This window comes from Brassica napus, chromosome A6, assembly GCF_020379485.1.
Source record: "Brassica napus cultivar Da-Ae chromosome A6, Da-Ae, whole genome shotgun sequence".
In the NCBI taxonomy this organism is placed as follows: domain Eukaryota; kingdom Viridiplantae; phylum Streptophyta; class Magnoliopsida; order Brassicales; family Brassicaceae; genus Brassica; species Brassica napus.
In genome coordinates, this window is record NC_063439.1 from 11,115,826 (window position 1) to 11,126,343 (window position 10,518).

Below are 10,518 nucleotides of genomic sequence, written 5' to 3' on the forward strand. Positions count from 1 at the left end.
AAAAAGAGGCACACCAAGCTTGGTCGCATCTGTGGTGCACACTGATTATCCAGGAAAATTCAAGACTCCGGCAGTAAAGGATCTCATAGATTTGGTTATTAATATACTGGGTGTTACAGTTTCGTATTCTATGGCTTGGAGAGGAAAATACAAAGATGTCGACGATGTGCGTGGTAACCCAATGGAGAGTTTTTCTAGAGTTCCATCTTACTTGTACATGTTAGAAATGTTGAATCCTAGTACTTTTACCAGGTTAGTAACAGATGAGAAGAACTAGTTTAAGTATATGTTCTTCGCTTTTGGAGCTTGCATTGAAGAGTTTAAGTCCATGCGGAAACTGATAATTATCAATGGAACTCCCCTGAAGGGTGTGTATAAAGGAGGGCTTCTTATTGCCACTGCTCAGGATCCAGATCATCTTCATTATCCCCTCGCTTTTGCTGCAGTAGATGGTGAGAAAAATGCAAGTTGGAGGTAGTTTTTGCCTATATTGAAAACCTTGATACCAGATGAACCTCAGCTTGTATTTTGTACTCATAGAAACCAAAACATCATCAATATAGTTCACAAGGTCTATTCATTGGCAATCAATGGATATTGCATATATCACTTGTCTAATAATGTAAAAGGAGCATCCAATCATGTTAGGAAAGATGTGGTTGCCCATAAGTTCAGAAAAATTGCTGGAATTTACACACATAGAAATTTTAGAAGAAAATATAATAATTTTAGGAGAAGTTATCCTCAGGCCACCAACTATATGGATGCGAACGTTCATGAGACCAAATGGGAAAAACAAACCTAAAAAATAGTTTTATTATTTAAGTTAATTAATGCAAAATTATATTAATTTCTAAATGTCATTATTCTGCTGTACACTCCATAATCTTTAAGATACAAAAACTCAAACCAACCAAGAAATTTGGGGGGGTGGGGGGGCGGGGGGGGGGGGGGGGGGGGGTGAAAACATATTAATAATGATAGTCAAAACATTGATTATGAAAGTTTAAATTTTATTAACAATTCAAAACATATTAATTATATGTTGATTTTTTAGAATCAGGTTTTGAGGTTGACATGGATCACCGGTTTTAGCGGGACGCGCGTTCGGTCGCTACGTAGCGACCGAGCAGTGTGCATGTGCGGTAGCTGCGTAGTGACTGAGCTTGGTTTGTTCGTGTTCCGATCGTCATATTCGAACATGTCCGTGGCTGGCTTAGATACGTTTCCGTTACCTTGGGACAGATTGTGTTTGATCCAAATGGGATTTGGACAAAGTTTTATCTCGAGAACATATGTCGCGACATTCTTCCGACCAAACACAATTTATAGCGGAAAGATACTCATACTTGTATTTTGCAGAGATTTGGATGTTAACTTCGTCGTAACCGTTTTCGACCCCAACAACATCGATCGACACCGGCCTAGCCAAAAGACCAGGAGACTGAGCCTGCGACCTCGATCTAAGAGTCGGTTCGCGTCTAGCTTTCTGAGCTCGTTCCAATGACCCAACTTCAGAAGACTCGTCAGGACGGTCGGGTAACGCCTCCTTCTCCCTCGCTCCTGAACGAAATATATTTGAGGAACTAAGGGACGCGCAAACATTCGGAACATTCCGAAAAAGGGAAAAGAAGAAAGATCAGCTTACTTTTGTTACTAAGACCTTTCCCCGGTCGAACAGGAACCGCCTGACCAATAGGAGTAGCATGATTTCTACCCGGTGGAGGAGCGTAAGCAGCTCGAATTCGATCTATGGTGAATTCGGGCCATCAGGGGCTACCTCGCCGCATAGTGGCGATCCACCCGCGAAGCTCGGGAGTCATAGGCGCAGAACCAAAGGGCTCTACAAATAAGTGGAGAAAATTTAAGAACGCCAAAATAGATTGAAGAGTAGAACTCGCCTAGCAAAAAAAACTTACCAATATCGTCGGACCACTCCCTGGGGATCCTCCCGAAATCGATGTCACCGATCGACACCGGGTTAATATTGAAAACAAAAAATTTCTCCCTCCACAGGTCATCCCTGTTACGGATACCATCTATGATAGAACGGCCGGGTCGAGGAGCGAGAATCATGGTAACGGGAAAGCCATTGTTCCTCTTAATAGCAAACAATTTCTTTAACTCCTCGAGGCCAAACTCGAGACCTTCCTCCATAGCTCGGATCCACGAAGCCAAGAAGTAGCAAAAGAAATTAGGCGCCATCTGGGCAAAAGCCATCCCAAGCTCCGCAAGCACCTCAAGAAAAAAAGAGAGGAAGAGGAAACGACAAGCCTCCATCTTCGAAATGCGACGTGTAGGCCCCACAGTACCCCGGTCTCACAGTCTCCGAAGTTTCGTCACCGTTGGGAGCTTCGACCTCGACGGCATAATCGATTCCCCAGAGTTCGTAGAGGGGCTTGATATGTTTCCCCTCGATGATTGTCGGGAGATGAGGACCGAATTTCTCAGATGCCATAGATTTGAAACAGGAAAGAGCACCAAGAGGAGGACGGTGAGAGAGAAAGTAGAATCGTGGTGTTGAAGAAGATGATATATTCGGTAAAATATAATATATATATATATATATACAAAAATGGTTCCCGAAGCACTTAAAATTAACCGGCCACGAACTATCGATCTCAACCACACGATTTGAAAAATGGCCGACAAGTCAAATCAAGACGATGCGCGTGACGTCCCATTTCCCGAGAATCGCGACGACGCCGGGTTACGTCAGTTTTCGCCCTTTCGGTTTCCCAATAAACCAAAAGGGCTGGAGGACAAATGTTGGACCCAATTTTGGGGAGAGCGTTTCTGGCCACAGTGATTGCAGTATTTGATTTTTCCTAAGAACAAGATGTTGTTTGCACACATCGACAAGAATGTCTACTACAAATTTGTGTCTATAGACAAAGGTATGCATCCATTCTATTATGTTAGTGTCATTAATTGATATATGCATTTATATGTTTCTCAGGGAAATTTAAGTGAAAACATAATTTGTGTTAGTTTCGGATGTAGATAAACACAATTATCCATGGATTATTTGGTATATATGGAAAGCTCGTAAAGATAAACTGTTTTGAGGTATCATACGGGATCCACTTGAGTTGATTAGACATGCGGAAAGTAAATTTTGGGCATGGTTTGACGCAAACCCAAAAACGTTAGATGAGACTCAACCAGTACACTAAATAAAGAATATACAAATCCTAAGCTTGAATATTTGTTTGGTAGATGGATCATGGACTGACGAAGCACAGTACAGTGGATATGGTTGGGTATGGATGGATGGATCAGGAAATGAACAACTCTTAGGGTTAAGAAACAGAGAACATCTTATGTCCTCTTCGCACTTAAAACTGGAGGCTTTAATCTGGGCAATGGACACCATGCTTCAACACACAAGTTGCCAAAATTTTGGGACAGACTGCAAGGATACTATATCGATAATTCGGGACCCGAAAGCATGTCCGAGTTTCTCCATGGATCTAGGGGAGGCGGCATTGCTTCAAAGAATATTTTCCGAATTCAAGATTTCTCATATACCAAGAGAGAAAAATTGCTCAGAAGATGTTTTAGCTACGATATCTCATACTTTTCATCGTAGTTTAATTTTTGTTGGTTGTTCTATTCCATTATGGATTCTCAGACCACATCTAGTTTGAGTAATAAAATGTCCTTTTGATGTAAAAAAAAACATTATTTGTGTTAGTGTTTTTTATTTGTTTCTACATGTTTTAGTGAGTCAAATTCTGGCAGCATACAATCAATCATCTTGCTTCTTCAGTGAGCTTGAACTTTACTTTGTGTGAGAGTAATTTCTTTGCTACCTCTTATTACCTTGAGAAGATTTCCTGTAGAGTATTCCGTGAAGCTTTCCTTCAGTGGTCGGCTAGAAAGTGGTTTGGGCTTCTTGAAAGGTGGATGTATGTGGTATATGATTTCATTGAAGGCACTGGTTATTTAAGGAGCTTGAGTGGTGTTTCGATATGGACTGATGATAGTGACGAGGAAGATTGTGGATTTGTTGGTTACTGCCTATACATGTGTGGATTGTGTATAAACATATGGATTTTGGGTAAGTTTTAATCAAATATTTAAATAGACCTCTCTAGCATTACTTGCGATGCCCGTTTTTTTGATTTTTCTATTAATGAAAGAGCTAAAAATGCATTAATTTTTAGTAGAAGATCCATAGACTCTACTTTGACTTCTCCTATGGAAGACCATTGTCTTGTCGTTTATCCACAGGCACGCATATCCCTCTAATTATGAGGCGCGGGTGGTTCATGTCCTCTTTTTTTTTTCACTGGAAGACTATGCTATCATATTAAAACCCAAGTCAAAGCGATACAAAGGCCCAACCGGGCAAGAAAAGAAAAATTACAAAAGGCCCAACATTCCCAACAAAAAGAAGCCCTAGGGAAGAGCACGGCCGACTCGGAATCCACACGTTAACATTTGGCGTGACAGAGACACGTACCCACCATGCGAGTCACCACCGAACTTCAGCCAGCAGCACGATTCCGGCGAAGGTCTAAATGGAAGATCCACCGGAAACACACCGGAACAGGATCCCGTTCAAGAACCTCAACAGAAACGAGAAAAGAAATTGAAGGCACACCAAACACACCACTTGAGACTTGAGCGTGAGATCTACCGATAACCTCACGAGCCAAAGGATCTCTCTGCTTTGATGAAGTTCCAATCGAGAGACATCAAACTCAAACCAACGAGAGTCGAACCGATTGAAACAAAAAAGCTTGAAGAAGAAAAGATCAGAAAAATGTTTCAATAGAATCAATCGTCTTCAATCATCCCTCACCATCGAACATCGAAACCGAGGAAGGAGAATCGACTACAAAGGAGAAGAACAGAAAAGCCGATCAAACGAAACCGGGATAACCCCGGTGAGAGCCGCTGTCGACACCAAAGAGGCATGGCGCGGAGACAAAAGCCGGCAAAGCGAAACTGAGGAAGCCACCGAAACCCAGAGACAAAAGCCACCCGTCCACCGCCGGAGGAGAAGGCGAGAATGCCGGAGCCAGAATCCGGCCGGTTGAACCGAAGCCGGAGAACCAAAAGGATGATCTCCCTCACTCTCAAACAATCTCTACCCTCTCTGAAGTATTTTTTATAGATAAAAGAGGAAGAGAAAACTCTCTCTCTAGGAGAGGAGAGAGCGAACGATTACGTCTTTTACTCAATATGGTTCATGTCCTCTATATAACAATATTAAAAAAAAAATATTTTGAAACATAATTTATTGATATTAAAGACTTCTGGTATTTTTAGAAGATATACCTTTGACCAGACACTTTGGTGACTTGTTAAAATATTAGTCAAAACTCATATCCAAGTAAATATTAATGTACTATTTATTAGTCAAAATTCATATCCGAATAAATATTAATGTTGTATTTGAATATTTACACCTATAAATACTGATATATATCAAATTTATGTAAATGTAAAAAGTAAACAAAGATAGTATAAGAAAAAAAACTTGTTCGAACAAAAATAAATAAAGATTAAAAGTTCTCACCAATTCATTGAAAGGTTGTATTTTGTTTAAGATATAATACCATATTAATAAAAAATTATTCATGATTTGGTAATCTTTTGGGAAAGTGGCAATAGATCAGTGTTTTTATAAGAGCTGATGGCGAGTGATCAAATCATGCATGTGCAACCTGAATTTTTAGGTATAAGTGAATAATTCTTGGTTTTGAGTTTGGTTTTTGATTGATGGATTTTTTTTTCTATAATTACATTTTGCATGTTTGTGTAGCTACTGGTGGAACCAATAACTATTTGTATGATCAATTATGGAAGTTATGTGCTGGTCCTCTGTTTGATCCTCCAAAAATTGGAGAAGAAGTATATTATTTTCCTCAAGGGCATATAGAGCAGGCAATAATATTTTTTTACAAAATTACAATATACTTTCACATATGTTTTGATTTTCACAACTTACTAAAATATTTGATGGTATTACCAGCTAGTTGCATCTATAAACGACGAACTATGTCAACTAAAACCAGTTTTTAATATTCCTTCAAAAATTCGCTGCAATGTTTTTAGTATCAAGCTTAAGGTATGTTTCACTGATTATTTATGTTTCCTATTTAGTGAATTCACATGAGCTATATCGACTTGATGTAAATGATATCACTTTGGGTTCATTCTTATGTATGGTCTTAGGTAGAGACTACTACAGATGAAATTTATGCAGAAATTTCTTTGTTGCCGGATACATCTGTGAGTTGCAAAACAAGATTTTATTTATTTAATAACATATTTACAGGTCTTCTTAATAACAATTTAATTAATATTATGGATTTTTATTTTTTTAGGAAGTTGAAATCCCAACTTCTAAATGTGAAAACAACATACAAAACATTAAATGTTTTACTAAGGTCTTAAGCGCTTCTGATACCAGTAAAAAAGGTGGTTTTGTGTTAAATAAAAGACATGCCATTGAATGTCTTCCGCCGCTCGTATTAACACCGACTTGCATTGACTCAAATTTTAAATTTCTATATAACATTCTGTATCAAATATTTTTTAGGATATGTCTCACCTAACTCCAAGTCAAGAGATAAATGCTACAGATATTCATGGTCATGAATGGAAATTTAAACACGCTTTAAAAGGTAACAAATTTTTATTAATCTCAAAATCTGCAAGTAGTGATTACTGATATTTATTTTCTTACAAAAAATCAACTAGGTACACCAAAAAGACATCTTTTCACATCTGGTTGGAACGAGTTTGCAAAAGCAAAAAAATTGGTTGTTGGGGACTCCTTCATATTCCTTCGGTATATTTTTTTCATTTTACTTCTCATTGTTATTCTTGAATTTGTATTTTAAATAACTTTTATCATAGAGGAGAGAATGGGGAATCACGAGTTGGAATAAAAAAGCAGCTCATCATCAACAAGAGAACATACCATCATCTATAATTTCAAAGGAGAGTATGCACCATGGTGTAGTTGCTACTGCATTGAATGCTATTAAAAACAAATGCATGTTCGTTGTCTTCTATAAGCCAAGGTAAAGAAAACATTTTGTTATTGAATTGAACATTATGAAAATAGTTTATTCAACAAATTATACACTTTTATTTACTATTGATGCGATGATATCAGGTCGAGCCAATTCGTTGTCAACATCGATAAATTTAGAGATGGAGTGAATAAGAAATTTAGTATAGGCTCCAGATTTTTGATGAAGTTTGAAGGGAAAGATTTTAATGAAATAAGGTAAATCTTGAACATTTATTTTACCTTTTAAAAAATAGTGCTACTTACACAAATGATTTTAATACACTAGATACTATGGAACAATATTAAAAGTGAGAGATTTCTCCACTCATTGGAAGGATTCAGAATGGCGATGTTTAGAAGTAAGATAAGTACTCGTTTTACTTTAACTATATTATTTTTTAGAATATACTTTTTTAAAAGTAATATACAATATCCACTAACTTTATTTTATAGGTACAATGGGATGAAGCTGCAACAATTCCAAGACCTGATAAGGTATCTCCATGGGAGATCGAGCCTTTAACACATTCATCTGACATTCTCAAATCAGGTTTTCTAAAACATAAACGTCAAAGCGAAATACATGAGTTTGGTAAGTCAATGTTGCTCAATAAGTTAAAACTTCTTTGTGAATTATTTATCATTATATTTCTTCTTATAGGTTCAAATATGTGGGTTCCTACATTGACCCAAGGCCAAGAAGTTGGACATTCAAGCATACAATCTTCAATGAGCTACTCATTCGCTACTACCATGTCCAAACCAAACTACAATGAGCAAATGGTTCAAGCAATGAAAGAAACGTCAACCACCACCGCAACTACTAGCTACAGACTGTTTGGAGTTGATCTGAAAGTTCCCGCGAAAACAAAGGATAGCATAGAACCAATAAACTCATATAAAAAATCTAAGATTTCTAAAATCTTTGAAGAAGAAAAGGTTGATCACATCCAAACTAGAAGTCATACTAAGGTATGAAAAATATCACCATCTTCTTTTTTTTTTACTTATTAGTCAAGTTTAAACTATTTATTAGGTACAACTAAAACATGGGTTCATAAAAAAAACATATGTGTGTGTGTGTGGTTGCATCCATAACTTCATTATGATATTAGAACCTAAATAAAATTTGAATATTTTTAATAGATTTAGATGACTATAAAGTTCATATTCTTTTGATATGGTTATTGATCAGGTTCGTATGGAAGGGGCCATGGAAAGAACTGTGGATTTATCTATTTTTGATGGATACAATCAATTGATCGATGAACTAGAAAGACTCTTTGATATCAAAGGCAAGTTGCATATACACAATCAATGGAAAATAGTTTTCATAAATGCTGATGGAGATATAATGCTTCTTGGAGACGACCCGTGGCCGTAAGTGCTTTTCTTTCTATTTTTTTCTTATTACTTTGGAAATTTAATGAGTATATTTATCTTTATGTAGCAAATTTTGCAATACGGCAAAGGAAATATTCATATGTTCAAAAAACGATGCCAAGATAGGTGATGCAGATAACAAATTCTCCGAAGGTGACCCAATATTAACAACAACAAACTTACCACCAGATGTCAACAACAATTAATCGAAGAGAGCTTTTGGTTTTATAAAGTAAAAGTTACTTATTTTATAATATATTAAAGATAAGACTTGGAAATGTGTGTAACTTAAATCGTAAAAGTATATTATGGAGTGTCTTGCATTTGATGATTGATGTTTTATCTGGCGGTTGAAGTTTTTTAAATGAAACAAAAATCTTTTGTTTTTATTTTAATTTTAATATTTTGTTGACATGTTAAGTATTATGTGTGTTCTCTTACCCAAGTGTGCTTGAAGATATAATTTTACACACAAATTGTTTAAAGAGAGGAAGCTTAAGAAACAGTGGGAAGCCAAATTTTTTTTATTTAAAACAATTTTTAGTACACGGTTTCTTTTCTTTTGATATATCTCACAGTGCACCATGTTTCTGTTAATAAAGAACTTTCTCTCTCCTCGGTAAAAGGCCACTCTTAAGAGGATTATGGTTTGGTCGCCACCGACCAATGGTGTGTCCTCTCGCCACCATTGAGAAATCTCTAAGATGGATAGGAGGAAGTGCATCATCTCATCTCACCCCCTCTCTTCAAAGTTCTCTCATGTAATGGATGCCCTTTGTGTGTCTTCTCCTCGTGATGGATTGTCAGTTTCAAAATCAGTGCATAGGTCATCAGGCGTGGCAGGATTTGGGCCTCCGATTTCAGTGGAGGTGGGTCCTCCTGTTTCTTCTCCTCCTACAGGAGTATCTTCTCCTTGGGTTTCCCCTTTGGTATCTAAGAAAGTCAGCTGTGATGCTACCATCAGTAACTCTCATGTAGAACCATATACCTCAGCTCCGCCTGGAGTTGCTTCTGCTCAACTTCAGCTCTTACTAGAGTTCCTCCCAATGACTAGCAAATTGGAGTCGATTCTTCTGGTGGTAAACCAACATTTGAGACATCTGCTGCGAAGCCGATAGCTTCTACTGCTCCTAGAATTTTAAAGTATTCAGAAGTAATCATGAATCATTATTATTAGAGGAAATTGGGACCCTGGGGGGGGGGGTGCTTTCGTTCAAATCCCTGACGAAAATTTAGACGAAGCAAGGGAAGAGTTTCGAGATATTTTGTTTGCAAGGTTGCATGGTGAAGCTACGGATATGGGCAGAAATATTGGCACTGTTAATGTCATTTGGAGTCACCCAGGTACGATAATATTTGTCCATCGTCTTTTACTCATAGTTAGTATCCTATTAACTCAAGCTCAGGTGTTAGCGAGAAGTGTTTTGGACCATAGCGGGAATTACGTATGTAGCACCATGGTCCCATGAATTCTCACCAGAGGACCACAAATAACCTCAATTGTGGTGCCAGTGGAGCTTAGAGGGGTACCTTATATCCTCTTCAATAAGTCTAAATCCACTCGCCATAGAAGCTGGACAACCAGTTTCTCTTGCACCTGAGACTAAAATAAATACATAAACTTTGAGGTTTCTATTATGTGGGTTCGTGTGGATCTCTAATCGATGTTGGGGTCAAAAACGGTCACGACGAAGTTAACGCCCAAATCTCCGCAATATATAAGTATGACTCTCCGCTACACAGCTTTTCGAAATAAAGTTTCATCTCGAACTTCATTTAGATCGAACATAAGCCATAGGAAACATACCCAAACCAAGTACGGATAAGTTCGAGTATGACAATCGGAACACGGACAAACCAAGCTCGGTCATTGCGCAACTACCGCACATGCACGCTGTCCGGTCGCTACGTAGCGAACCAAGCTTGAGCCAAGCTTGGTCGCTACGTAGCGACCGAGCGTCCGTCCCGCTCAGTCGCTACGTAGCGACCTGGCTCAAGCCAAAGCTCGGTCGCTACGTAGCGACCGAGCTCTTCCATAACTTCGATACGACACCAGTCCATGCATTCTCGTCAAACCTTCGATGCTATCTCCCGAAGAC

The 10,518-nt window shown here is 38.1% G+C and overlaps 1 pseudogene; it reads left to right on the forward strand.

The window, feature by feature from the left end:
* Positions 1–5,266: 5,266 nt before the first annotated feature.
* LOC111198938 lies at positions 5,267–10,279 on the forward strand (annotated as a pseudogene).
* The last annotated feature ends 239 nt before the right edge of the window (positions 10,280–10,518 follow it).